Source organism: Triticum urartu, chromosome 7A, assembly GCF_056163025.1.
Source record: "Triticum urartu cultivar PI428250 chromosome 7A, HENAU_Tu73, whole genome shotgun sequence".
NCBI lineage: Eukaryota > Viridiplantae > Streptophyta > Magnoliopsida > Poales > Poaceae > Triticum > Triticum urartu.
Window position 1 is genome coordinate 4,564,689 of NC_141879.1, and position 27,438 is coordinate 4,592,126.

The following is a 27,438-nucleotide window of genomic DNA, read 5'->3' on the forward strand; positions in this document are numbered from 1 at the left end:
ATCATATAGTTCGTTTGCTAGAGTTTTCCAATGTCAAGTATCCTTTCCTTAGACCATGAGATCGTGTAACTCCCGGATACCGTAGGAGTGCTTTGGGTATACCAAACGTCACAACGTAACTGGGTGACTATAAAGGTATACTACGGGTATCTCGGAAAGTGTCTGTTGGGTTGACACGGATCAAGACTGGGATTTGTCACTCCGCATGACAGAGAGGTATCGCTGGGCCCACTCGGTAATGCATCATCATAATGAGCTCAAAGTGACCAAGTGTCTGGTCACGGGATCATGCATTACGGTACGAGTAAAGTGACTTGCCAGTAACGAGATTGAATGAGGTATTGGGATACCGACGATCAGATCTCGGGCAAGTAACATACCGATTGACAAAGGGAATTGTATACGGGGTTGCTTGAATCCTCGACATCGTGGTTCATCCGATGAGATCATCGAGGAGCATGTGGGAGCCAACATGGGTATCCAGATCCCGCTGTTGGTTATTGACCGGAGAGCGATCTCGGTCATGTCTACATGTCTCCCGAACCCGTAGGGTCTACACACTTAAGGTTCAGTGACGCTAGGGTTGTAGGGATATGTATATGCAGTAACCCGAATGTTGTTCGGAGTCCCGGATGAGATCCCGGACGTCACGAGGAGTTCCGGAATGGTCCGGAGGTAAAGAATTATATATAGGAAGTGCTATTTCGGGCATCGGGACAAGTTTCGGGGTCACCGGTATTGTACCGGGACCACCGGAAGGGTCCCGAGGGTCCACCGGGTGGGGCCACCTGCCCCGGGGGGGGGCACATGGGCTATAGGGGGTGCGCCTTGGCCTACATGGGCCAAGGGCACCAGCCCCAAGAGGCCCATGCGCCTAGGGTTCAAGGAGGGAAGAGTCCCAAAGGGGGAAGGCACCTCCTAGGTGCCTTGGGGAGGAGGGATTCCTCCCCTTGGCCGCACCCCCCTAGGAGATTGGATCTCCTAGGGCCGGCGCCCCCCCTTGGCCCTCCTATATATAGTGGGGAGATGGAGGACTTCTCACCCCACGCCCTTGGTGCCTCCCTCTCCCTCTCCAACACATCCTCCTCCTCCATAGTGCTTGGCGAAGCCCTGCCGGAGTACTGCAGCTCCATCACCACCACGCCGTCGTGCTGCTGCTGGAGCCATCTCCCTCAACCTCTCCTTCCCCTTGCAGGATCAAGAAGAAGGAGACGTTACGCTGACCGTACGTGTGTTGAACGCGGAGGTGCCGTCCGTTCGGCGCTAGGATCTCCCTGATTTGGATCACGTCGAGTATGCCTTCCTCATCCCCATTCTTTGAACGCTTCCGCGCATGATCTTCAAAGGTATGTAGATGCAATCCAATCACTCGTTGCTAGATGAACTCCTAGATGGATCTTGGTGAAACCGTAGGAAATTTTTTGTTTTCTGCAACGTTCCCCAACATCTAGTTGGGAAGACAATCGGAACTGCTTCTTGCCTTGGTGCATCAGGTTCAGCCGTAGCAGGCTTCTTCTTCTTCTTCTTTGCGGCCATCCTGGGGTCGATGCCAGGACGCCCAAGTGCCTTGCGCTTCTCAGCCTCATTATAGGCTTGCACACATCTGTCAGCCAGAATCTTCATGCGCTCACGCGAACCCTGAGCTTCTGCATGCTTCTTCACAAAGGCTTCCTTGAGCTCGTGCATCATTGTCTTGAAGTTCTTCACTTCTTGCACGCTGAGCTTGGCCATATGCTTCTTGAACTGAGCCTTTTCATAGTCAATCTTCTGCTTCAGTTCAACAATGCGCTAGGCAATAGCAAGTTCTGAAGCAATGGCGCCTTGGAAGGCGACACTGAGGCTAATGGGCAGCTGCAGATCTTCAAAGCTGATGTTTGGCGTGTCAAACCACTCGTCAATGAAGTTGTGGATGATGGTGACATCAAAGAGAGGCAGATCATTGAAGATTTCTGCTTCTTCTTTGCTCTCGATGAGTTGCTCAAGAGCGTCATCTGCAAGATCTTCATCACTTGACAGATCAATGTCGTCGTTGCGCAGAATGGCAGCAGCTGTTAGCTCTTTGCCAGTGTGAGACAGAGGCATCTTGGCCTTCTGGGGCTTGGAGACGCGTGATAAGTCTTCAGACTGCACACTGTCTTCAGGAGGTGTAGTTGCCAATGGCTTCGCCCTTGAGATTTTTGGTGAAGGGGCCGGCTTTGAAGCTTTTGGCTTCTTTAACTGCTTTGGCTTCGGCACTTCAGGCGCGTCATCAGACTCAGTGTCAGCTGCAGGCTCATTCACTATAGTCCCTTGAACCAAGATGTAGGTGATGAGGCCTTCAAGGTTGGCGAAAGGACCGATGACATTAGGTTCTGCACATCGTGTGCCATCTGCCCTTGGAGATGAGGGACCAGGGTTGAAGTCTAACCCAAAAGTCTTCTTATTCTGCTTCGCTGAGTTCTGAGCAAACTGGAAGTTGCGCTTGAACAGATTGTCGTCACGACACCATAGCAGTCACGACGAGTGTGCATCAGCGGGCTGTGGTCCACGGACCATGCATGGATAGAAGCCTTGAGAAATGGCTTCATCTCTGGACCTGGGTAGAAGATTCTTGAATAGGATGTCTCCCCACGGTCTCTTGATGGCGTTTTTCTCAGCATACTCCTGTGTCACAAATCTGTATTTGAACCATTGTTCTGCCCAATGTCTTCGAATCCATTGGATTCGGGTCTTGCGCTGACTGTAATCCTCTTCAGGATCTGTCTTGTACATTTCTGAGAGTTCATCTGGCAGATCTCTGGAGGTCTCACCACGACACTTTCTGCCACCCTTCCTTGCTGCTTTCTCTGAAGCCATAAACTTTAACTTGAAAGGCTTCAAGACGTTCAAAGGCTTCAAAGGTTTTCGTTTGCTAGACCAACAGGAACTGGCTTCGAGAGAATTTATGTGATGCTGTAAGAATTCTGCAAATGAATGCAGACTATGAGAACCAAAGGATTCTCCCACGGACATGTACCTGTGACAGCATTAAGGTGCGAGGGAAGGGGAAGAGGTCATATGCATTCTCAGAAGATTTTGAAGATAAATCAGTTTAGAAGACATTGAACTCATCGTGCGAAGACATTCACTCACAGATAAGAAGTTGGTTCCAGATTTGTACGAATGCACAGATCAGTACAAGTGAGGAATCTAACTACTTTGTGAAGCACAAGTGAATATACTAGGCATGTTATGAGATGCAGTATGAGAGAGATCTAGCTTGTGTGAACAGAAACTGCTTGTGGTAGAAAGTGACAAATCCATAGGATCAATGGTGCTGTAAAAAGAGGAAGTTTTATTTACCACACTAAGAACTGCTAGACGGAGTGTAAGATGAGGCCGAGCAGTTCGATCTTCCGTGCCCTAACTTGGCGACGGAGGACACCTACGGCGACGGCGGAGAGGACGATGTCCGCGGTCGGTGTGAAGACGGCGTCGGAGAGGTTGCGCAGCGAAGCGCTTCGTCGCCGGCGTCGTCGAGGGCTAGCGGTGGCGCTAGGGTTCGTGCGAGGGTGGAAGAAGAGATAATGACCGCTGTGAGTGTGTATTTACAGGCACAGGGGCGGCACTGTGCTATTACACAGGTGCCCCTGGCGATTCGCATCTGAGGAACACGTGGCCATTATGCGGAATTTTGGGGTTTGTTCCACGTCCCACGCACGCCTGGATTGTCGGGTGGTCGTTCCTACTTCTCCGAATTTCGTGTGGAGGAATGAGCATTGAAAACGGACTTAATGGCTGTCTCTGTATCTTCTGCTGACAAGGACGCAGAGAAGACATTCAACAGTTTCAATAGAATGCATATGACTTGGGGAGATAGAGTTTGAGATAGAAAGCATAGAGAGGTTAGGGTCCGATCACATTCACTTAGTTCAAAAGATTCAACACGAAGACATAGCTATAAGTGAATGCTGTAGAGGACAGAACACTAGCATATATATATATATATCTATAATCAACATAGTGAAGATAATCATGAAAATATGTTGAGATCGAAGCCAAACCAAATGTGAAGACATTGCAAGGTAACGCCATGAGTGAAACACTTCAAAATAGAACGTTTGGTGGTGGCGTTACCCACCGTATAGGAAGTATTAGACCCAGACACGGCGCACAATTATGGTGGCGCTCCGAAGTCAAATTCCACATTAATGTATTCACACTTAGAATGTATGTCTTCATTGATTGAAGATATACTTTACTTCGTGTGTTGCACATCTAAGTCATCAATATGCATAAGGGTTAGGATGTGTGCCTGATCATAGGACATTTGAGGATTCCAGGATATTTAGCTCACACCGTAACTTGCAAAACCTCTTCTCATCCAAGGGCTTGGTGAAGATATCTGCCAATTGCTCTTCAGTGTTGACGTGTATGATATCAATGTCTTCCTTCACAACATGATCTCTGAGAAAGTGATGACGAATTTCAATGTGCTTTGTCTTCGAGTTCTGAACTGGGTTGTTGGCAATCTTGATGGCGCTTTCGTTGTCGCAGTAAAGTGGCACTTGCTTCAGATGAATACCATAGTCCTTGAGTGTTTGCTTCATCCACAGAAGCTGAGCGCAGCAAGATCCAGCAGCAATGTATTCAGATTCAGCAGTGGAGAGAGATACACAGTTCTGCTTCTTTGAAGACCAACATACAAGTGATCGTCCAGAAAGTGACATGTGCCTGATGTAGACTTGCGATCAACTTTGTCACCAGCATAATCAGCATCCGAGAATCCAACCAGATCAAACTCTGAGCCCTTTGGATACCATAATCCTAGAGTTGGGGTGTGAGCCAAATATCGAAGAATTCGTTTCACAGCTAAGTGATGCGACTCCTTTGGTGCCGCTTGAAATCGAGCACACATGCAAACACTAAGCATAATATCTGGCCTAGATGCACATAGATAAAGTAAAGAACCAATCATGGAGCGGTATACCTTTTGATCGAACTCTTTACCATTGTCGTCAGGACCCAGATGATGTTTGGCTGGCATTGGTGTTGTGAAGCCTTTGCAGTCTTGCATACCGAACTTCTTCAGGCAATCTTTGAGATACTTCTCTTGAGATATGAAGATGCCATTGCATTGTTGTCGTATTTGAAGACCGAGGAAGAACTTCAGCTCCCCCATCATGGACATCTGATATTGCTCTTGCATCATATATCCAAACTCTTCACTATACTTCTGATTGGTGCAGCCGATGATAATGTCATCCACATATATTTGGCACACAAACAGTTCACCATCATATGTCTTCGTGAAAAGAGTGGGATCTAGGGAACCAGGTATGAATCCTTTGCTCTTCAGGAAGTATTTGAGTGTGTCATACCAGGCCCGAGGGGCTTGTTTGAGGCCATACAGTGAAGGAAATATGCCCAAGAGGCAATAATAAAGTTATTATTTATTTCCTTATATCATGATAAATGTTTATTATTCATGCTAGAATTGTATTAACCGGAAACATAATACTTGTGTGAATACATAGACAAACAAAGTGTCACTAGTATGCCTCTACTTGACTAGCTCGTTAATCGAAGATGGTTATGTTTCCTAACCATAAACAAAAGAGTTGTTATTTGATTAACGGGATCACATCATTAGGAGAATGATGTGATTGACATGACCCATTCCATTAGCTTAGCACCCGATCGTTTAGTATGTTGCTATTGCTTTCTTCATGACATATACATGTTCCTATGACTATGAGATTATGCAACTCCCATTTGCCGGAGGAACACTTTGGGTGCTACCAAACGTCACAACGTAACTGGGTGATTATAAAGGAGTACTACAGGTGTCTCCAAAGGTACATGTTGGGTTGGCGTATTTCGAGATTAGGATTTGTCACTCCGATTGTCGGAGAGGTATCTCTGGGCCCTCTCGGTAATGCACATCACATAAGCCTTGCAAGCATTGCAACTAATGAGTTAGTTGTGAGATGATGTATTACGGAACGAGTAAAGAGACTTGCCGGTAACGATATTGAACTAGGTATTAAGATACCGATGATCGAATCTCGGGCAAGTAACATACCGATGACAAAGGGAACAACGTATGTTGTTATGCGGTCTGACCGATAAAGATCTTCGTAGAATATGTAGGAGCCAATATGGGCATCCAGGTCCCGCTATTGGTTATTGACCGGAGACGTGTCTCGGTCATGTCTACATTGTTCTCGAACCCGTAGGGTCCGCACGCTTAAGGTTTCAATGACAGTTATATTATGAGTTTATGAGTTTTGATGTACCAAAGGAGTTCGGAGTCCCGGATGAGATCGGGGACATGACGAGGAGTCTCGAAATGGTCAAGACGTAAAGATTGATATATTGGACGACTATATTCGGACATCGGAAAGGTTCCGAGTGATTCGGGTATTTTTCGGAGTACCGGGTAGTTACGGGAGAAGCAATGGGCCTTGATGGGCTTTAGTGGGAAGAGGAGAAAGGGCCAAGGGGCTGCTGCGCCCTCCCTCCCCTCTAGTCCAAATTGGACTAGGGAAAAGGGGGCCGGCCACCTCTCCTTATCCTCCACTTCCTTCTCCCTTCCTCCCCTCTTGGTGGACTCCTACTAGGACTTGGAGTCCTAGTAGGACTCCACATCCTGGCCGCACCTAGCCTTGGCCGGCCTCCTCCTCCTCCATCCTTTATATACTGAGGCAAGGGGCACCCCATGAACACAAGTTGATCCACGTGATCTATTCCTTAGCCGTGTGCGGTGCCCACAGCCACCATATTCCTCGATAATACTGTAGCGGAGTTTAGGCGAAGCCCTGCTGCTGTAGTACATCAAGATCGTCACCACGCCGTCGTGCTGACGGAACTCTTCCCCGACACTTTGCTGGATCGGAGTCCAGGGATCGTCATCGAGCTGAACGTGTGCTCGAACTCGGAGGTGTCGTAGTTTCGGTGCTTGATCGGTTGGATCGTGAAGACGTACGACTACTTCCTCTACATTGCGTCAACGCTTCCGCAGTCGGTCTGCGTGGGTACGTAGACAACACTTGTTTTTGCAGGGCATGTTGTGATGTGATATGGTCAAGACATGATGCTGATTTTATTGTATGAGATGATCATGTTTTGTAACCGAGTTATCGGCAACTGGCAGGAGCCTTATGGTTGTCGTTTTATTGTATGCAATGTACTCGCGATGTAATGCTTTACTTTATCACTAAGCGGTAGCGATAGTCGTAGAAGCACAAGCTTGGCGAGACGACACCGATGCTACGATGGAGATCAAGGTGTCACGCCGGTGACGTTGGTGATCACGACGGTGCTTCGGAGATGGAGATCACAAGCACAAGATGATGATGGCCATATCATATCACTTATAATGATTGCATGTGATGTTTATCCTTTTATGCATCTTATCTTGCTTTGATTGACGGTAGCATTATAAGATGATCTCTCACTAAATTATCAAGAAGTGTTCTCCCTGAGTATGCACCGTTGCGAAAGTTCTTCGTGCTGAGACACCACGTGATGATCGGGTGTGATAGGTTCTACGTTCAAATACAACGGGTGCAAAACAGTTGCACATGCGGAATACTCAGGTTATACTTGACGAGCCAAGCATATACAGATATGGCCTCGGAACACGGAGACCGAAAGGTCGAGCGTGAATCATATAGTAGATATGATCAACATAATGATGTTCACCAATGAAACTACTCCATCTCACGTGATGATCGGTTATGGTTTAGTTGATTTGGATCACGTGATCACTTAGAGGATTAGAGGGATGTCTGTCTAAGTGGGAGTTCTTAAGTAATATGTTTAAATTGAACTTAAATTTATCATGAACTTAGTCCTGGTAGTATTTTGCAAATCATGTTGTAGTTCAATAGCTCGCGTTGTTGCTTCCCTGTGTTTATTTTGATATGTTCCTAGAGAAAATTGTGTTGAAAGATGTTAGTAGCAAAGATGCGGATTGGATCCGTGATCTGACGTTTATCCTCATTGCTGCACAGAAGAATTATGTCCTTGATGCACCGCTAGGTGACAGACCTATTGCAGGAGCAGATGCAGACGTTATGAACGTTTGGCTAGCTCAATATGATGACTACATGATAGTTTAGTGCACCATGCTTAATGGCTTAGAATCGGGACTTCAGAGACGTTTTGAACGTCATGGACCATATGAGATGTTCCAGGAGTTGAAGTTAATATTTCAAGCAAATACCCGAGTTGAGAGATATGAAGTCTCCAACAAGTTCTATAGCTAAAAGATGGAGGAGAATCGCTCAACTAGTGAGCATGTGCTCAGATTGTCTGGGTACTACAATCGCTTGAATCAAGTGGGAGTTAATCTTCCAGATAAGATAGTGATTGACAGAATTCTCTAGTCACCATCACCAAGTTAGTAGAACTTCGTGATGAACTATAGTATGCAAGGGATGACGAAAACGAATCCCGAGCTTTTCATGATGATGAAACCGATGAAGGTAGAAATCAAGAAAGAGCATCAAGTGTTGATGGTTGACAAGATCACTAGTTTCAAGAAAAGGGCAAAGGGAAGAAGGGGAACTTCAAGAAGAACGGCAAGCAAGTTTCTGCTCAAGTGAAGAAGCCCAAGTCTGATCCTAAGCCTGAGACTAAGTACTTCTACTGCGAAAGGGACTGGTCACTTGAAGCGGAACTACCCCAAGTGATTGGCAGATAAGAAGGATGGCAAAGTGAACATAAGTATATTTGATATACATGTTATTGATGTGTACTTTACTAGTGTTTATAGCAACCCCTCAGTATTTGATACTAGTTCAGTTGCTAAGATTAGTAACTCGAAACGGGAGTTGCAGAATAAACAGAGACTAGTTAAGGGTGAAGTGACGATGTGTGTTGGAAGTGGTTCCAAGATTGATATGATCATCATCGCACACTCCCTATAAATTCGGGATTAGTGTTGAACCTAAATAAGTGTTATTTGGTGTTTACGTTGAGCATGAATATGATTTGATCATGTTTATTGTAATACGGTTATTCATTTAAGTAAGAGAATAAATTGTTGTTCTGTTTACATGAATAAAACCTTATATGGTTACACACCCAATGAAAATAGTTCGTTGGATCTCGATCGTAGTGATACACATAATCATAATATTGAAACCAAAAGATGCAAAGTTAATAATGATAGTGCAACTTATTTGTAGCACTGCCGTTTAGGTCATATTGGTGTAAAGCGCATGAAGAAACTCCATGCTGATGGGCTTTTGGAATCACTTGATTATGAATCAGTTGATGCCTGCGAACCATGCCTCATGGGCAAGATGACTAAGACTCTGTTCGGAACAATGGAGCGAGCAACAGATTTGTTGGAAGTCATACATACTAATGTATGTGGTCCGATGAATACTGAGGCTCGCGATAGGTATCATTATTTTCTGATCTTCACAGATGATTTGAGCAGATATGAGTATATCTACTTGATGAAACAAAGGTCTGAAACATTTGAAAAGTTCAAAGAATTTCAGAGTGAAGTGGAGAATCATCGTAACAAAAATGAAAGTTTCTACGATATGATCGCAGAAGTAAAATATTTGAGTTACGAGTTTGGTCGTCAGTTAAAACAATGTGAAATAGTTTCACTACTCACGCCACCTGGAACACCACATCATAATGGTGTGTCCGAACATCATAACCATACTTTATTAGATATGGTGCGATCTATGATGTCTCTTACCGATCTACCACTATCATTTTGGGTACACCTTCTATCACAGATCCGAAGGCAAGACATTCGTTGCTAAGAATGGATCCTTTCTAGAGATGGAGTTTCTCTCGAAAGAAGTGAGTGGGAGGAAAGTAGAACTTGATGAGGTAACTGTACCTGCTCCCTTATTAGAAAGTAGTTCATCACAGAAATATGTTCTTGTGACTACTACACCAATTAGTGAGGAAGCTAATGATGATGATCATGTAACTTCAGATCAAGTTACTACCAAATCTTGTAGGTAAACCAGAGTGAGACCGCACCAGAGTGGTGCGGTAATCCTGTTCTGGAAGTCATGTTACTAGACCATGACGAACTTGCGAACTATGAGGAAGCGATGATGAGCCCAAATTCCGCGAAATGGTTTGAGGCCATAAAATCTGAGATATGATCCATGTATGAGAACAAAGTATGGACTTTGATGGATTTGCCCGATGATCGGCAAGCCATAGAAAATAAATGGATCTTCAAGAGGAAGACGGACGCTGATAGTAGTGTTACTATCTACAAAGCTAGAATTGTCGCAAAAGGTTTTCGACAAGTCCAAGGTGTTGACTAGTTTCTCACTCGTATCTATGCTTAAGTCTGTCCGAATCATGTTAGCAATTGCCGCATTTTATGAAATCTGGCAAATGGATAAACAAAACTGCATTCCTTAATGGATTTACTAAAGAAGAGTTGTATACGATGCAACTAGAAGGTTTTGTCGATCCTAAAGGTGTTAACTAAATATGCAAGCTCCAGCGATCCATCTATGGACTGGTGCAAGAATCTCGGAGTTGGAATATACGCTTTGATAAGTTGATCAAAGCATATAGTTTTATACAGACTTGCGGTGAAGCCTGTATTTACAAGAAAGTGAGTGGGAGCACTACATCATTTCTGATAAGTATATGTGTATGACATATTGTTGATCGGAAATAATGTAGAATTATTCTGCAAAGCATAAAGGAGTGTTTGAAAGGAGTTTTTCAAAGAAAGACTTCGGTAAAGCTGCTTACATATTGAGATTCAAGATCTATAGAGATAGATCAAGACGCTTGATAAGTTTTTTCAATGAGTACATACCTTGACAAGATTTTGAAGTAGTTCAAAATGGAGCAGTCAAAGAAAGAGTTCTTGCCTGTATTACAAGGTGTGAAGTTGAGTAAGACTCAAAGCCCGACCACGGCAGAAGATAGAAAGAGAATGAAAGTCATTCCCTATGCCTTGGCCATAGGTTCTATAAAGTATGTCATGCTGTGTACCAGATCTATTGTATACCATGCACTGATTTGGCAAGGGAGTACAATAGTGATCTAGGAGTAGATCACTGGACAGCGGTCAAAATTATCCTTAGTGGAATAAGGAAATATTTCTCAATTATGGAGGTGACAAAAAGGTTCATCGTAAAAAGTTACGTCGATGCAAGTTTTGACACAGATCTAGATGACTCTAAGTCTCGATCTAGATACATATTGAAAGTGGGAGCAATAAGCTAGAGTAGCTCCGTGCAGAGCATTGTTGACATAGAAATTCGCAAAATACTTACGGATCTGAATGTGGCAGACCCGTTGACTAAAATTATCTCACAAGCAAAACATGATCACACCTTAGTACTCTTTGGGTGTTAATCACATAGCGATGTGAACTAGATTACTGACTCTAGTAAACCCTTTTGGGTGTTGATCACATATCGATGTGAACTATGGGTGTTAATCACATGGTGATGTGAACTATTGCTGTTAAATCACATGGCGATGTGAACTAGATTATTGACTCTAGTGCAAGTGGGAGACTGAAGGAAATATGCCCTAGAGGCAATAATAAAGTTATTATTTATTTCCTTATATCATGATAAATGTTTATTATTCATGCTAGAATTGTATTAACCGGAAACATAATACTTGTGTGAATACATAGACAAACAAAGTGTCACTAGTATGCCTCTACTTGACTAGCTCGTTAATCGAAGATGGTTATGTTTCCTAACCATAAACAAAAGAGTTGTTATTTGATTAACGGGATCACATCATTAGGAGAATGATGTGATTGACATGACCCATTGCATTAGCTTAGCACCCGATCGTTTAGTATGTTGATATTGCTTTCTTCATGACTTATACATGTTCCTGTGACTATGAGATTATGCAACTCCCGTTTGCCGGAGGAACACTTTGGGTGCTACCAAACGTCACAACGTAACTGGGTGATTATAAATGAGTACTACAGGTGTCTCCAAAGGTACATGTTGGGTTGGCGTATTACGAGATTAGGATTTGTCACTCCGATTGTCGGAGAGGTATCTCTGTGCCCTCTCGGTAATGCACATCACATAAGCCTTGCAAGCATTGCAACTATTGAGTTAGTTGTGAGATGATGTATTACGGAACGAGTAAAGAGACTTGCCGGTAACGAGATTGAACTAGGTATTGGATACCGACGATCGAATCCCGGGCAAGTAACATACCGATGACAAAGGGAACAACGTATGTTGTTATGCGGTCTGACCGATAAAGATCTTCGTAGAATATGTAGGAGCTAATATGGGCATGCATCTAGGTCCCGCTATTGGTTATTGACCGGAGACGTGTCTCGGTCATGTCTACATTGTTCTCGAACCCGTAGGGTCCGCACGCTTAAGGTTTCGATGACAGTTATATTATGAGTTTATGAGTTTTGATGTACCAAAGGAGTTCGGAGTCCCGGATGAGATCGGGGACATGACGAGGAGTCTCGAAATGGTCGAGACGTAAAGATTGATATATTGGACGACTATATTCGGACATCGGAAAGGTTCCGAGTGATTCGGGTATTTTTCGGAGTACCGGGTAGTTACGGGAGAAACAATGGGCCTTGATGGGCTTTAGTGGGAAGAGGAGAAAGGGCCAAGGGGCTGCTGCGCCCCCCCCTCTAGTCCGAATTGGACTAGGGAAAAGGGGGCCGGCCACCTCTCCTTCTCCTCCACTTCCTTCTCCCTTCCTCCCCTCTTGGTGGACTCCTACTAGGACTTGGAGTCCTAGTAGGACTCCACATCCTGGCCGCACCTAGCCTTGGCCGGCCTCCTCCTCCTCCATCCTTTATATACTGAGGCAAGGGGCACCCCATGAACACAAGTTGATCCACGTGATCTATTCCTTAGCCGTGTGCGGTGCCCACAGCCACCATATTCCTCGATAATACTGTAGCGGAGTTTAGGCGAAGCCCTGCTGCTGTAGTACATCAAGATCGTCACCACGCCGTCGTGCTGACGGAACTCTTCCCCGACACTTTGCTGGATCGGAGTCCAGGGATCGTCATCGAGCTGAACGTGTGCTCGAACTCGGAGGTGCCGTTGCTTCGGTGCTTGATCGGTTGGATCGTGAAGACGTACGACTACTTCCTCTACGTTGCGTCAACGCTTCCGCAGTCGGTCTGCGTGGGTACGTAGACAACACTCTCCCCTCTCGTTGCTATGCATCACATGATCTTGCGTGTGCGTAGGAAATTTTTGAAATTAGTACGAAACCCAATATACAGTGCCTTGTTGAGCTTGTATACCATGTCAGGATGTTTTGGATCTTCAAAGCCAGGCGGTTGTGCAACATACACTTCTTCTTCAATCTTGCCATTGAGAAAGGCACTCTTCACATCCATTTGATATAGAAGTATGTTATGATGATTTGCATAGGCCAGCAGTATGCGTATGGCTTCAAGTCTAGACACAGGAGCAAATGTTTCATTGAAGTCAATGCCTTCCACTTGAGTATATCCTTGAGCAACGAGACGAGCTTTGTTTCTGACAACTTGACCATGCTCTTCTTGCTTGTTGTGGTATATCCATTTGGTGCCTATTATATTGTGCTTCCGTGGATCAGGACGCTTAACCAGTTCCCATACATTATTCAGTTCAAACTGTTGAAGCTCTTCTTGCATAGCTTGAATCCATTCAGGTTCCATGAAGGCTTCTTCAACTTTCTTGGGTTCTACTATTGAGACGAATGCGAAGTGCCCACAGAAATTTGCTAGCTGAGTTGCCCTTGAACGAGTGAGTGGACCAGGTGCATTGATGCTATCAATTATTCTTTCAATCTGCACTTCATTGGCAACGCGAGGATGTACAGGGCGAAGACTTTGCTCTTGCTGTTCATTGCCGTTGTTGGAAGGAATGTCTTCAGGCTGAGCATTGTCTTCATGTTGATCAGGTGCTGAAATGATAAGTTCTTCTTTAGGATGAGCTTCAGAAGGTATAATTTCTCCAGTTCCCATTAGCTTTATTGATTCACTGGATGGAACTTCATCTAGCACATTTGGCAGCTGCTCTCTTTGTGAACCGTTGGTCTCATCGAACCACACATCCACTGTTTCAACCACTTTGTAATGAAAGAGATTGAAGACTCTGTAGGAGTGCGAATCCTTTCCATATCCAAGCATAAAACCCTCATGTGCTTTTGGTGCAAATTTTGAGGTGTGATGTGGGTCCTTGATCCAGCACCTTGCGCCAAATACTCTGAAGTAGCTGACATTTGGCTTCTTTCCAGTAAGGAGCTCATAAGATGTCTTGTTCAGTAGCTTGTGAAGATAAACACGATTGATTGTATGGCATGCAGTATCAATGGCTTCGGGCCAGAATTTTCTTGGGGTCTTGTATTCATCTAGCATCGTTCTGGCCATCTCAATTAGTGTTCTGTTCTTGCGTTCGACGACGCCATTCTGCTGTGGCGTGTACGGGGCTGAGAATTCATGTGTGATGCCCAATGTATCAAGATATGTATCAAGGCCAGTGTTCTTGAATTCAGTGCCATTGTCACTTCTGATGTGCTTTATCTTGGCGCCAAAATTGTTCATAGCTCGATTGGCGAAGCATCTGAAGACATCCTGCACTTCAGTCTTGTAAAGGATTATGTGCACCCAAGTATATCTAGAATAATCATCAACAATAATGAAGCCATAGAGGCAAGCAGTAGTAGTTAGAGTTGAGTAATGAGTGGGACCGAAAAGATCCATGTGAAGCAGTTCGAAGGGTCGAGTAGTGGTCATGATTGTCTTCGAGGGATGTTTGGCCCTCGTCATCTTCCCTGCTTCACAGGCACCGCATAAGTGGTCTTTCTTGAACTTGACGCCCTCGATGCCTATGACATGCTTCTTCTTCGCAAGGGTGTGGAGGTTCCTCATGCCAGCATGTCCAAGCCTCTGATGCCAGAGCCAGCATTCTGAAGCCTTTGCTAGTAGACATACTGCAAGCTGTGGCCTTGCTGAGAAATCTACCACGTACAAATCATCTTTTCGATACCCTTCAAACACTAGAGACTTGTCAGATTCCATTAGTACAAGGCAACGATATTTTCCAAACATTACGATCATGTTCAAATCGCAAAGCATTGAGACAGACATTAAGTTGAAGCCAAGGGATTCAACAAGCATGACTTTATCCATGTGTTGATCCCTTGAGATTGCAACTCTACCTAGACCCAATACCTTACTTTTACCAGTGTCAGCAAATGTGATGTGGCTCTTGTCGGATGGACGTAAGGTTGAGTCCATAAGAAGACTTCTTTTGCCAGTCATGTGATTTGTACACCCACTGTCAATAATCCATTCTGAAGACGCTGGTGTCGTACCCTACAGTGCAGTTAGGGGGATAGGCTTCACCAAGAGCATTGTGAAGCAAAAACATTTGACGAACCAGTGGGTTATGAAAGCTTAGATCCAGGTTAGGACTAATAGGGAGAGTAGCAAGCGATTCAGGTACGAAGTACATAGTAAGACCATTTGGGCATTTGATCTTGCGCCCTACAAGATGTTTAAGGTCCCCAGCAATAGCGTCAGACGATTTTGGTTTTCTGCTGGAGACCTTTCCCTGCAAAAGAGAGTTAAGCTTTCTTAGCCACCCACATCAAGGGCGGCTTAGAAGCAATAAGTCTAAGTGCAGCATCTGAGAATTTTGGCTTTGAAGCCTTAGCAAACAGTCTTGCAGGCGGACAATAGTACTCATAAGAATAAGCAGAATAGTTCTTGGTCTTATGAACATGGCGGTCTAATGAACCGCTCTCATATTCATATGCCTGAGTACGGTTTCCCTGCAAAACATTTGCGTTAGTGCGACTCAGGTGAGTCCTCTGTCTGTATGAAGCCTTTGGACCGTATGAAGCCTTTGGTCTGAGGTTTGTCTTCTTCATGTGAGGTGTCATGATGACATTCATAGGAAGACTCTCCAGACACCTTTTCGGAACCCAGATCTTCTTCATAGGCGGTCCATTCCTGCAGTTAGTACCAATGTACCTGGCAAATACTTCACCATTCTGATTCTTAAACAGTATATAGTTTGCATCAAAGGATTCATCAATGATAATGGGGTTAGCACAAGTGAAGCCAGATAGATTGGATGGATCTGCTGAAGGTTCCTTTGCAGCAACCCACATGGTTTTTGGGGTACTGCTCAGGTTTCCAGTAAGACCCATCTGCATTCATTTTCCTTACGAACCCTACACCCTCTTTCCTAGGGTTTCGGTTCAGAATCTGCTTTTTCAGGACATCACATAGCGTCTGATGCCCTTTAAGACTTTTGTACATCCCTGTTTCAAGCAATGTCTTCAACCTAGCATTCTCATCAGCAATAGCGGTGGTATCCTCAGCAGAGGGGTTAGTTACCACATCAATAGTTGAAGATATTGCAACAGCAGTAGCAGTAGAACATTCAGCAACAGAAATAGCATTATCACGCTCAATGCATTTAAGACATGGTGGTTCAAATCCTTCCTGAGCGGGACTGATCTGTTTGGCGCGAAGTGACTCGTTTTCCGTTGGAAGATCTTCATGAACCGCTCTCAATTTCTCAAGATCTTTCTTCCTTTAAAGATAATCATAGGAAAGCTTTTCATGAGTTGTTGAGAGAGTTTCATGACGACTTTCAAGTTCCTGATACTTAACGTGAAGATTTTTTATGTCTTCAATTAAGGATTCAGATCGAGTCATTTCAGGACCTAACAGATCATCGCTTCTGTCTCACAGATTTTGAATATGTTCCATAGTTTTCTGTTGTTTAGTTGCAATTTTAGCAAGTGTTTTGTAGCTAGGTTTTGAACCACAATCAGAGTCATCGTCACTAGATGTTTGATAGTGAGTAGTGCGTGTGTTTACCTTGGCACCGCGTGCCATGAAGCAGTAGGTAGAAGCGGAGTAGTCCTTGTCATTTGCATCGGTGTCGGTGATGAAGTCATTGTCTTCAGTGTTGAAGATGGACTTGGCAACGTATGCTGTAGCCAGACTTGCGACGCCTGAGTCGGATTCCTCCTCAGACTCCACCTCCGCCTCCTCAGAAGCAGACTCCTTCTCTGAATCCATTTCCTTGCCAACAAACGCACGTGCCTTGCCAGATGAGCTCTTCTTGTGTGATGAAGACTTTGAGGAAGACTTGGAAGAAGACTTTGAGTATTTCTTCTTCTTCTTCTTGTCGTCAGAGTCATATTCCTTGCTCTTCTTCTTCTTTTTGTTCTCATTGTCCCACTGTGGACGCTCAGAGATGAAGTGGCCAAGTTTCTTGCACTTGTGAAATGTTTTCTTCTTGTAGTCATGAGTAGGAGCTTCATCATTCCTTGAACTTGATCGGGAAGACTTTCTGAAACCTTTCTTCTTGAATAATTTTTGGAACTTCTTGACAAGCATAGCAAGTTCCCTTCCAATGTCTTCAGGATCATCAGAACTGCTGTCAGATTCTTCTTCAGATGAGGAGACCGCTTTTGCCTTCAAGGCACGAGTTCGCCCATAGTTTGGACCGTAGATATCTCTTATCTCCGAAAGCTGAAACTCATGTGTGTTGAGCCTCTCAAGTATGTCAGACGGATCGAGTGTCTTGAAATTAGGACGTTCTTGAATCATCAGGGCCAGGATGTCAAACGAACTATCAAGTGATCTCAGCAGCGTCTTGACGACTTCGTGTTTGGTAATCTCAGTGGCGCCGAGGGCTTGAAGCTCATTTGTGATGTCAGCGAGTCGGTCAAATGTGTGCTGGACATTCTCATTGTCATTTCTCTTGAAGCAGTTGAAGAGGTTGTGAAGGACACTGATTCTCTGATCTCTCTGGGTTGAGATGCCTTCATTGACCTTGGAGAGCCAGTCCCAGACCAGCTTGGATGTCTTCAAAGCACTCACACGGCCATACTGTCCTTTGGTCAGATGACTACAGATGATATTCTTGGCAGTAGAGTCCAGTTGAACGAATTTCTTGACATCAGCAGCAGTGACACCTTCTCCAGCCTTGGGAACGCCGTTCTCGACGACATACCATAGGTCGACGTCAATGGCTTCAAGATGCATGCGCATCTTATTCTTCCAGTAGGGATATTCAGTTCCAACGAAGACGGGGCATGCAGCGAAGACTTTAATTATCCCTGCAATCGACATAGCTAAAACTCCAGGTGGTTAAACCGAATCACACAGAACAAGGGAGCACCTTGCTCTGATACCAATTAAAAGTGCGTTATATCGACTAGAGGGGGGGTGAATAGGCGATTTTTATGAAAGTCTTCAGAACATAGAAGTTTTTAAGACAAACGATAAAATTAAACCTATTACCATGCAGCGGAAGGTAGACTACACTAGGCAAACCATAGTCAAGTATTCAATAAACTGAAAGCACAAAGACTAATAGCAGCTAGGTAGTAAGGATCACGTAGGAAGATATTGTGAAGCCAAACAGAACACACAGTTACTCAGTGAAGACAAATGATAGTGCAAACATACAATGACTTCATAAGGAGTAACAGTAAGTAAAGTGAAGTGAAGATGAAATCAGTGACTCGTTGAAGACAATGATTTGTTGGACCAGTTCCAGTTGCTGTGACAACTGTACGTCTGGTTGGAGCGGCTAGGTATTTAAACCTTAGGACACACAGTCCCGGACACCCAGTCCTGAACACACAGCTCAGGACACCCAGTCCTCACCGTATTCTCCTTGAGCTAAGGTCACATAGACCTCGCCCAATCACTCTGGTAAGTCCGCAAGGTAGACTCCCAAACCTTCACAGACTTCGTTCACCGGCAATCCACAATGTCTCTTGGATGCTCAGAACGTGACGCCTAACCGGCTGGAGGATGCACAGTCCTCAAGTGTAATAAGTCTTCAGATCACACAGACAAGAAGACTTAAGTGATGCCCAATTCTCTCTCAAAGGCTTCGAGATGGGTTGCTCTCAAACGACAAAAGCCGTACTTTCAATCTGAGCAGCCAACCGTTTATGGTTGTAGGGGGTGGGCTATTTATAGCCACTTGACAACCCGACCTGATTTGTCCGAAATGACCCTGGGTCACTAAGGAACTGACACGTGTTCCAACGGTCAGATTTCAAACTCACACGACAACTTTACTTGGGCTACAAGCAAAGCTGACTTGTCCGACTCTGGACAAGATTCGCTCTCATAGTCTTCACTCGAAGACATAGGTTTTTGGTTTAGGCATCACTTCAGTCATTCTGACTGGTTCTCTTGGACCCCACTTAACACTACGGTGGTTCCTATGACTCAACACAAAAGAAAAAGAACTACGAAAGATCTAAGTCTTCGAGCTCCATAGGCTTCATATAGTGTCTTCTCTTGTCATAGTCTTCAATGTGAATATCTTCATATACCACCTTTGACTTCAATGTCTTCATACATTTTTAGGGGTCATCTCTGGTAGTAAAACCGAACCAATGAGGGACTTCTACCTGTGTTATCCTGCAATTCTCACAAACACATTAGTCCCTCAACTAGGTTTGTCGTCAATACTCCAAAACCAACTAGGGGTGGCACTAGATGCACTTACAGCCACCACACCGCACCACCGGGGACCCGGGCCACTGTCACGACCTATCTGGCTCCTTCAGATATCGGCGACGGTAAGGACCGGAGGCCCTCTGCCTCCCTCCCCGGATCGCCCCTGCCACCACTGGCCGACCGATGACACATCCCCTCGTTGGCCACCGACACCACCAAACAGAAGCAGCCACCGACCGAAGCTCCAGAACCCAAGTAGAGGAACCACCACTGCTGCCCACCCCCACCAGCGGACCGCCATGGCAGGGGGCACCCGCCCGCAACCCAGGTCAACCGCGCCCCGCACCATGCCGAGACAGATTTGAGTGCCACCGCCGAAGATGTAGACGTCGTCCCCGTCCAAGTCGCGTGCACCACCACCACGACGCATGTCGTACGGCAGTGACCCGCCGCTGCACCCCAACGCCGGCAAGCCGCCGTGCCACAATGTCCGTCACCCAGCACCCCTCCCTAGATCGGCAGCCTCGCGTCGCTCCATGGCCACCGTGCGAGGGGACAAACAGATCCCCGCTGCCGCCGGCGCTGACCGGTCTTTGCCCAGCCGTGCCATCAGGCGGCGGCGAGGGAGTGGGGAGGAGGAGGGGGGCTCTAGCGAAGGCGGCGGCTAGGGTTCCCCCTAGGTCGCATGCATAGTATATATACAATATAATTCTACTTGAGCGTTAGCCAGCTATAAATAATCTCTCCTTTCGATTACAAACGAACAACAAAAAACGTTACATTTATTATTACATAATAACAAGAGAGTTTTGGTAACAATTAAGTGCATGATAAAACCTACTCTACTACTAGATGAGAGTAGAAAATTGTTGGCTCCCTTCAAAGGGATTACTACTAAATTACATGACAATACCGGGCCCTTCAAAGTGTTGCACTGCCATACAGATACAGGTGCCTTTGAAGGGCCAAATCAACTTGGAAGCCTTTGTTGCATATGACAATGGAAATTAAGCAACAGCTAGCTAGCATGAGATGGAGGAAGCCTGAAGAAAAAGAGCCATATAGATATATAGTTGAAGATGGTTGCAGATAGATTTGAGGCAACCATTAATTACGACGATGAAATAACTAACCAACCAACCAACCAACCTGCAAATCGGGAGATGCCTAACCTGCAAATTACAAGTAAGTGCATTAGTTAGCTACTAAAGTGGTGGCGGTAATAAATAAAACAAGGAAAGAGGCAAGAGTATTATTACCTCAGCAATACTCGTCAAGAAACCCAATCACGCTTCTTCCTGAATCTCCTCCTCCTGCCCCTGCATCTCGCCAGTCGTCCCTCTGCTGGAAGCCTCTGCGCTCTCCTTGATCACTGGAAAAGTCTGTTCCTCCTCCTCCTGGATCTCGCCCCTCCCACTATTTGGAGTGCCGTCGATCTTGCTTGTCCCACTGCTGGAAGCCTGTGCACTCTTGTTCGCTGGAAATTCCTCATATTGGCGGCCAGTAACACGAAAGAGAATCCCGTTGGGATGCTCCTGGGCTTCTTTCCTCACCACATCAATCATGGCGCTCACGCACGGGCTGCTCTCTGCTGCTCGTTCATACCATTTCCCGCTGCATTTAAATTCGACCCGGTAGAGGCTCCGGAGGTGTTTGATACCCAGTTGAGGGTCCTTATTTGCAGGTGGAGGTGGGCCACCGTAGAACTGGAACTCAAAGTAGAGATGTCTCACCAAGGGCATCGCTCCTTCCTGAAAGGTGACAACTCGTGGCACGCGGCAGTCAACAACCAGTTTCTTGAGCCTTGGGAACCCTTCACCGCTGATGGCTATGGGATCTCTCAGGGAGGTCATCCAGGTTAGGCATCTCCCACAGAATCTTGAGATCCCGCTCCTCCAGTTTGCATATCCTGATATCCAAGGAACCAAGGTCGTTGAAGTGATCCTTGATCCACCATGGAATTCTCATGTGTTTTCTGCCAATGATTATGCCACCCCTATCACCGTCCCAAGCAATCATTTGAATGGACAGGATCTCCCCAGCTAGCTCAGACACAAGATCACTATTTTTCCAGGCTTGGCGAAAGCACTCCGGCACTCCTTCCAATTTCAAAAGCTGACTAGCTTCCCATGGTAGAGCACCGATGGTCGCACCTAGTTCCAAAATCTCCAGATTCTTTAGCCTTCCAATTTCCCTTGGTATCTTCACCACCCCTGTTCTATACAAGAGCATCTGCTTCAAATTCTGCAGTTTGCCCATCTCACGAGGCAGCTGTGTGAGCCCTCTGTTGCCGCTCAGCTCCAAGGTCTCTAAATGCTGCAACTTCCCAATCTCCTGGGGCAGCTCTTTGAGTTCGGTGGCATGCAGGTTCAGATTCTCCAAATTCTGGAGGTTCCCGATCTCATGTGGCAGCACCGTGAGCCTACTAAAGCTCAGGTCCAGAGTCTCTAAATGTTGCAGGCCCCCAATCTCCCTGGGCAGCTTTTCCAGCTCAGCGTTGCAACTCACGACCAGAGTCTTCAACTGTTGTAGGTCTCCAATCTCACAGGGTAACTCTGTGATCCATGTCAATCTTATCTACAAAGTCTCCAGATGATGCAGCCTCGCTATTTCCGGTGGTATCTCACTGATTCCTGTCCCTTCTAGGCCGAATATGTGCCTCATAGAGAGCAGCCCACATATATCCTTCACATGCTGATTTCCAAGGGCATTGAATACAAAATCCACAAAAGAACTCAAACGTAACTTTTCAAAATCAAGATATTGATGGTGATATTGAAGATCCAGCACGCGCATACGTTCCAATCTCTCAAAAGGGACACATCTCTTAGCACCTTCAAAAACAACAAGAGATCGAATCTGGGACCAATCCAGTTCCAACAAGGTATCCACCACCTGCACCTCACCGCCATCAACTAGATAATCGTCAATACATAGCCGATGGATGCGACATGCATATGGCAGTGTGATGTCGGAACTGCAACTAATGAAATTATCTTCACGTGATTTCCATCTAAGGAAATTCCACATCATCGGGTTCATTTGGTAGTAGGGCATGCCCCATGAATCCTTCAGACGAAACATAAATCCCCTGTTGCTAAGCTCTTCGAGATAACCTTTCCCTGTATCCTCTTTATAAATAAATCCTTCAGCGACCCATCTCATGACCAAATCATTCATGTGAAAAGGGTAATTCTCAGGGTATACACTGCAGTACAATAGGCAGGTCTTCAACATATGGTGAGGAAGATCGACATAGCCAAGCTGCAAACTCTGTACCAACGGTTCAAACCCTGGAGTTTTCTGAATTCCACTTTGGTTAACTTGCTTCTCAATCATATCTTGCACATCACATGCCTTTACATGTACCCCTAGTTGTTCTTGTTGCTCTCCGACCATTGCCATTGCTGAAAGCATGCAAAGTAGTGCTAACGGAACTCCACCACACATGCTCACAATAGGATGGTCACAGTCAAAGCCTTGTCCAACCGTGTCAGGCTTCATCCGAGCAGCGATATCTTCCTCATCAATTCTGTAGAGCCATCTTTCCTTTTCAGAATTCCATTCAGGATTCATTCTGATGTTGAGCTTGCTATTATCCAAATCATCTCCTTGTACAGAAGCAATACGAGTTGTGATGACAATTCTACTGCCCAGATTATTTTCTGGAAAAGACCTCCTGATGATGTCCCATTCTCCACGATGCCATATGTCATCAACTATTACTAGGTACCTAGGCAAGTTGGATGCACAAGATAGTTAGTAGACAGATTGACCAGATTTAGTTGGTAGATGATCTAAATTTGAAATCCTGGCCCTCACAGTGCACATGTGAGAAGACATTAATTAACAAAAAAACTTTTCATAGATCTGCGCACCTTTTGTCCTCCAGGAAATTCGATATTGCCTGGATGATTTGTTCCTCCGTCCTTGCTTCACTGTCAGCAAGTGGTTGAGCTCCTACTTGTTGGTGAATAATTGTGAGAACCTCCTTCATGTTAGGAGTTGGAGTGACGGACACAAAAGCCTGGAATTGGAACCTATTTCCAATCTCCTCGTCCCCATAAACAAGGCTAGCAAGTGTTGTTTTCCCCACACCGGCCATTCCATCAATGGATGCCATTTTGAGACGCTGTTCTTCTCCTACCAGGTATCTGATGATTTCATCCCTCCATGCGTCCATTCCAATGATCTCCGACTCATCCTTGAGGACAAATGGAGCTCGAGGATGAGGTAGATTGCTGGGGCTGCTGGATTTGGCATTTTTTCTTGAAAATAAGCTGGAGAAGCCACATTTGTTCTTGTCCCACTTCCACTTGCTGTGGCAGTGGCCCGACACTTCATCTACTCTTGTCTTGAAATCTTGGAAAGGGGAGCTGGCTTCAATCTTCCTCTCTACCAAGCGCTTGTTTCTACGGCTCGGCTCCATGGTGAGGATGAAGTCGTCGATGGCGTCGTGCATATCGTCGGCGAGATCCAACGCTTCCTTCTTCAAGTCCTTGGATTCCGCATCGAGATCCTCCCTCTCCCATGCCGCCCAAAGGATGGAGTGCACAGGCTTGAGCTTGGATCTGATGACCTTGACGTCCTTGCGAGTCCGGCGCCGAAGCTTGTACCCGCTGCCCAGCAGAGCACCCAGCTTCGCCACGACGGGCCCCAAAGCCCCCGTGGCTGCGGTGACGGGAGCTCCTTCCATGGCTCTGCTAGGCCGTATGCACCGGAACAGGAACGCCCCCGCCGAACAGCAGGCCTCTCTCTATCTCTCTCTCTCTCTATATATATATATGTGTGTGTGTGTGTGTGTGTGTGTGTGTGTGTGATTGTGTGTGTCAGAGACGGCGACGGTGCCGGCCCTTCCCGGCGAAGAACAGGCCGAGCTCCGTTTCCGTTCTTCCCGGCCTGCTCTCTATCTCTCACTCTGTCTGTGTGTGTGTGCGTGTGTCAGTGCTGTGCAGTGGCGGAGGAGCCAATGTATGTGGCTCAATCCGGCTGCACTGCCCGATCTACTTTTGCATTGGAGAAACTTACGTCAGGAGAGGGGAGGAGAGGAGAGGAGAGCCGCTTTAGTGCGAGGAATATTTTATTTAACTTATTAATGCTAGTCATTTTGCAAATGTGTGGAGATATTAATAGTATATTATATACATGGGTGTTGACATATTTGAAATATTGAAAAATAAAAAAATCATAATATTTTTTTAGAAAAATAATACAACCGTGGATGTACACTATATCACATATTCATTAGTCGTGTTAGAAAATGTCATAGGAAAAAATCCATTCTCATCTACGATTGCAAAAGTAGCTAGCATTAATATATTGATCCGATTTTAAGTGAATTGTTGCACTCTCCAATGTGTTGCAAGAGCCTTAACTTAGTCATCACTGTTTTACTTAACCTTATTAGGTACAAAAAAATAGAAAATAAAAATAGTAGAGAACCGACAAATAGTTTGTAGAGCATGAATTTCCAATATGCAAATCAAAACGAACATAATACATTAAGAGCCATTGGATCATATATGACTTCAAGGAAACAGTCGACCTATTATAAAAAATCAAGCAATAACTTGAAACATTTCAACACGTGATTTTATATCATACACCTCGTTTATTGTCCTTTTTGGCGGTACAAATGAGCAACGGAAACCTAAGTAACAGCAGTATGATAGCAATATCTTTACCAAACCCTGTCCATTATTAACTACAAATCACCTGGAAATGAGAATATCACATTAACTAAATTTGAAACTTTTATTTCATTTGATTGAACTATTGACGGTTGGAGGGTACCCTAATCCTCAGAAATTAAAACCCCTAATTGGACTGTCTAATGCAAACCTTCCTTTTTTGCCAATGTTTTCACTACTACTTAGCACAGACCATCATAAGCTAAATACTTCATTTTTTATGCAGATGTATGATGAACAGTGCTAGTAAATTCATGAAAAATGTGTATGTGGAAAGAACACCAGAAATTAGTAAAGCGATGCATGTTTACTCTAGTGCTCTGAAAGCTTATTAACCTGGCCGAATATGACCATGCTGCATTTGAGGGTGACCATAATGTTCTACTTTAGCAGTTTATTTCATTTATTGTTGTTCATTGTCCGTGCCCGTGACTGGAAGATACGTCAAAATTGGCTTCATTGCACCTAATTTAATCGTATTGACGCAGGTAAGCATTGCGCTGTTCACCACAATAAAAAATTACCAGGTTATTCCACATGTTCATTTCTTTAACATCTCAAGTATATCAGATATAAGCAAAAGGTTCTGTAGAAAAGCAAAGCAGACATTAGTTTATACCAACATAATTCTATGCACCTATAGCATCCAGATCTCCATAGTCGATACAACCTGATGATTTAAATACATTTAAATTATATTTGAAGAATACATTAGGTAATTATACTTGCTAGAAAATTATGAAATTCAACTATTTTGACAGGTTATTATCAAGTAAATGATTGACAAAATGTACTGGCAGAAAACCAATCATCTATCATAACAAAAAATTAAAGGGCTATTTGTGGAAACGAAATGTAAAAAGGTAGCATTAGCAATGCATCAAAATTGCAAACCATCTTATAACAAAATAGTACACCACAAAACTTATGGCCAGAATAATCAGGAAAAAAGTATATCTATAGTGATCTTCCAGTGCACCCAAGACTGAAATAAGATAGAAGCTAAAGGAACAAATTTAATTAGGAGCACATAGCTAAATATACTGCAGTTTTGTAATCCAAAAAGATAAATTTATCTAAATGACAAAAAAGGATAAATATTTGCAAGTACAAAAATAGCAACTTAATAACGCACCAGATAATAATCCAAGCAAACTTGTAGGTGTAGCCGAACATGCTAGCATTGGCATCAGATCGATGGATTGGGCAGCGTGTTTCTCTGCCCAGCACATAGACATTGCCAAGCACTCCTATATGTTCAGGTCCTCAACCTGAGAATCTTTAAAGGTGATTTCCTTACTTGTTAGGATAGTACAATGGTATCATAACCGAGCTAGGGAGATTTTATATTTAACCTACATATGATAAAATATTGTAATCTGCAATTTAGAGTCAGATCCGATTTATTTGAACGACTTATTAAGGAAGTAATAGTGATTAGTACAACAACTGCAAATAGAAATTGTTTCTCAGTGAGAAGGATTTCCTCCTGACTTATGAACATGTATTTATATGTTTGCATCATGAAAAAATCCTGTGGAGCTTAGCACATAATTTTTTCCAAGTGAATGTAAATGTGAGAGCATATATTTGACTCTGGAAGGCTACTGCTCCATGCTCGGTGGCATATATTAATTTAGTGCTACCATTGGTGTCGCTTCCAAGTATGATTTTGGCGAGCCAACATGGGGGTCGTCTTTCTATAGGACCTGTGTAATCCTTGCCTTGCCATCTGGTTCTGTTTTAGCACCCCCATGTCAATTCATCTGCATAACAGACGTCAAAGCAAGTAAAAGCCAAGAAACTATAAAGAACTGGAGCAATAGTCAATATTTTGGTACGGAGGGAGTACTTTATTTAAATACATGATGCCAAAACTAAACTGGAGGAGTAAAATCCTTTATAATCTTAAGAATACATACAATGAATCAAAATCTGAATTCATCATTGATGCCAATTAATTATCATCTAACTATCAATTAAGTGAATAGTAAATCTAATGAAGATATTTAGAGAAGATATTTTTTCAAGGTTTTCATATATACGAAGGATGAATGCACGGTACATACCTATTGGACGTGAGGGAGAGGTTGAAATAACCAAAAGGAATAAATATGTGGGTCAACTTAGAAAACGAAACATAGCTTCACCTGGTTGCCCTATGCATTTGCTGCCGAGGGCCGAGGCTCCTTTTCCTTTACACCGGAATCAATCCACCTGCCTGCCTTTGCAGCCGGCGTACATGTACAGGTGGACGTTGCTGCTGACTAATTACAGCATCGCCCATCAACTGATTCTTGGATCGAGCCTTTCTACATACAT

The 27,438-nt window shown here is 44.5% G+C and overlaps 1 pseudogene; it reads right to left on the bottom strand.

Annotated features, from left to right (window-relative positions):
- Positions 1-20,712: 20,712 nt before the first annotated feature.
- Positions 20,713-24,122, bottom strand: LOC125516868 (disease resistance protein Piks-1-like; annotated as a pseudogene).
- Positions 24,123-27,438: the final 3,316 nt, after the last annotated feature.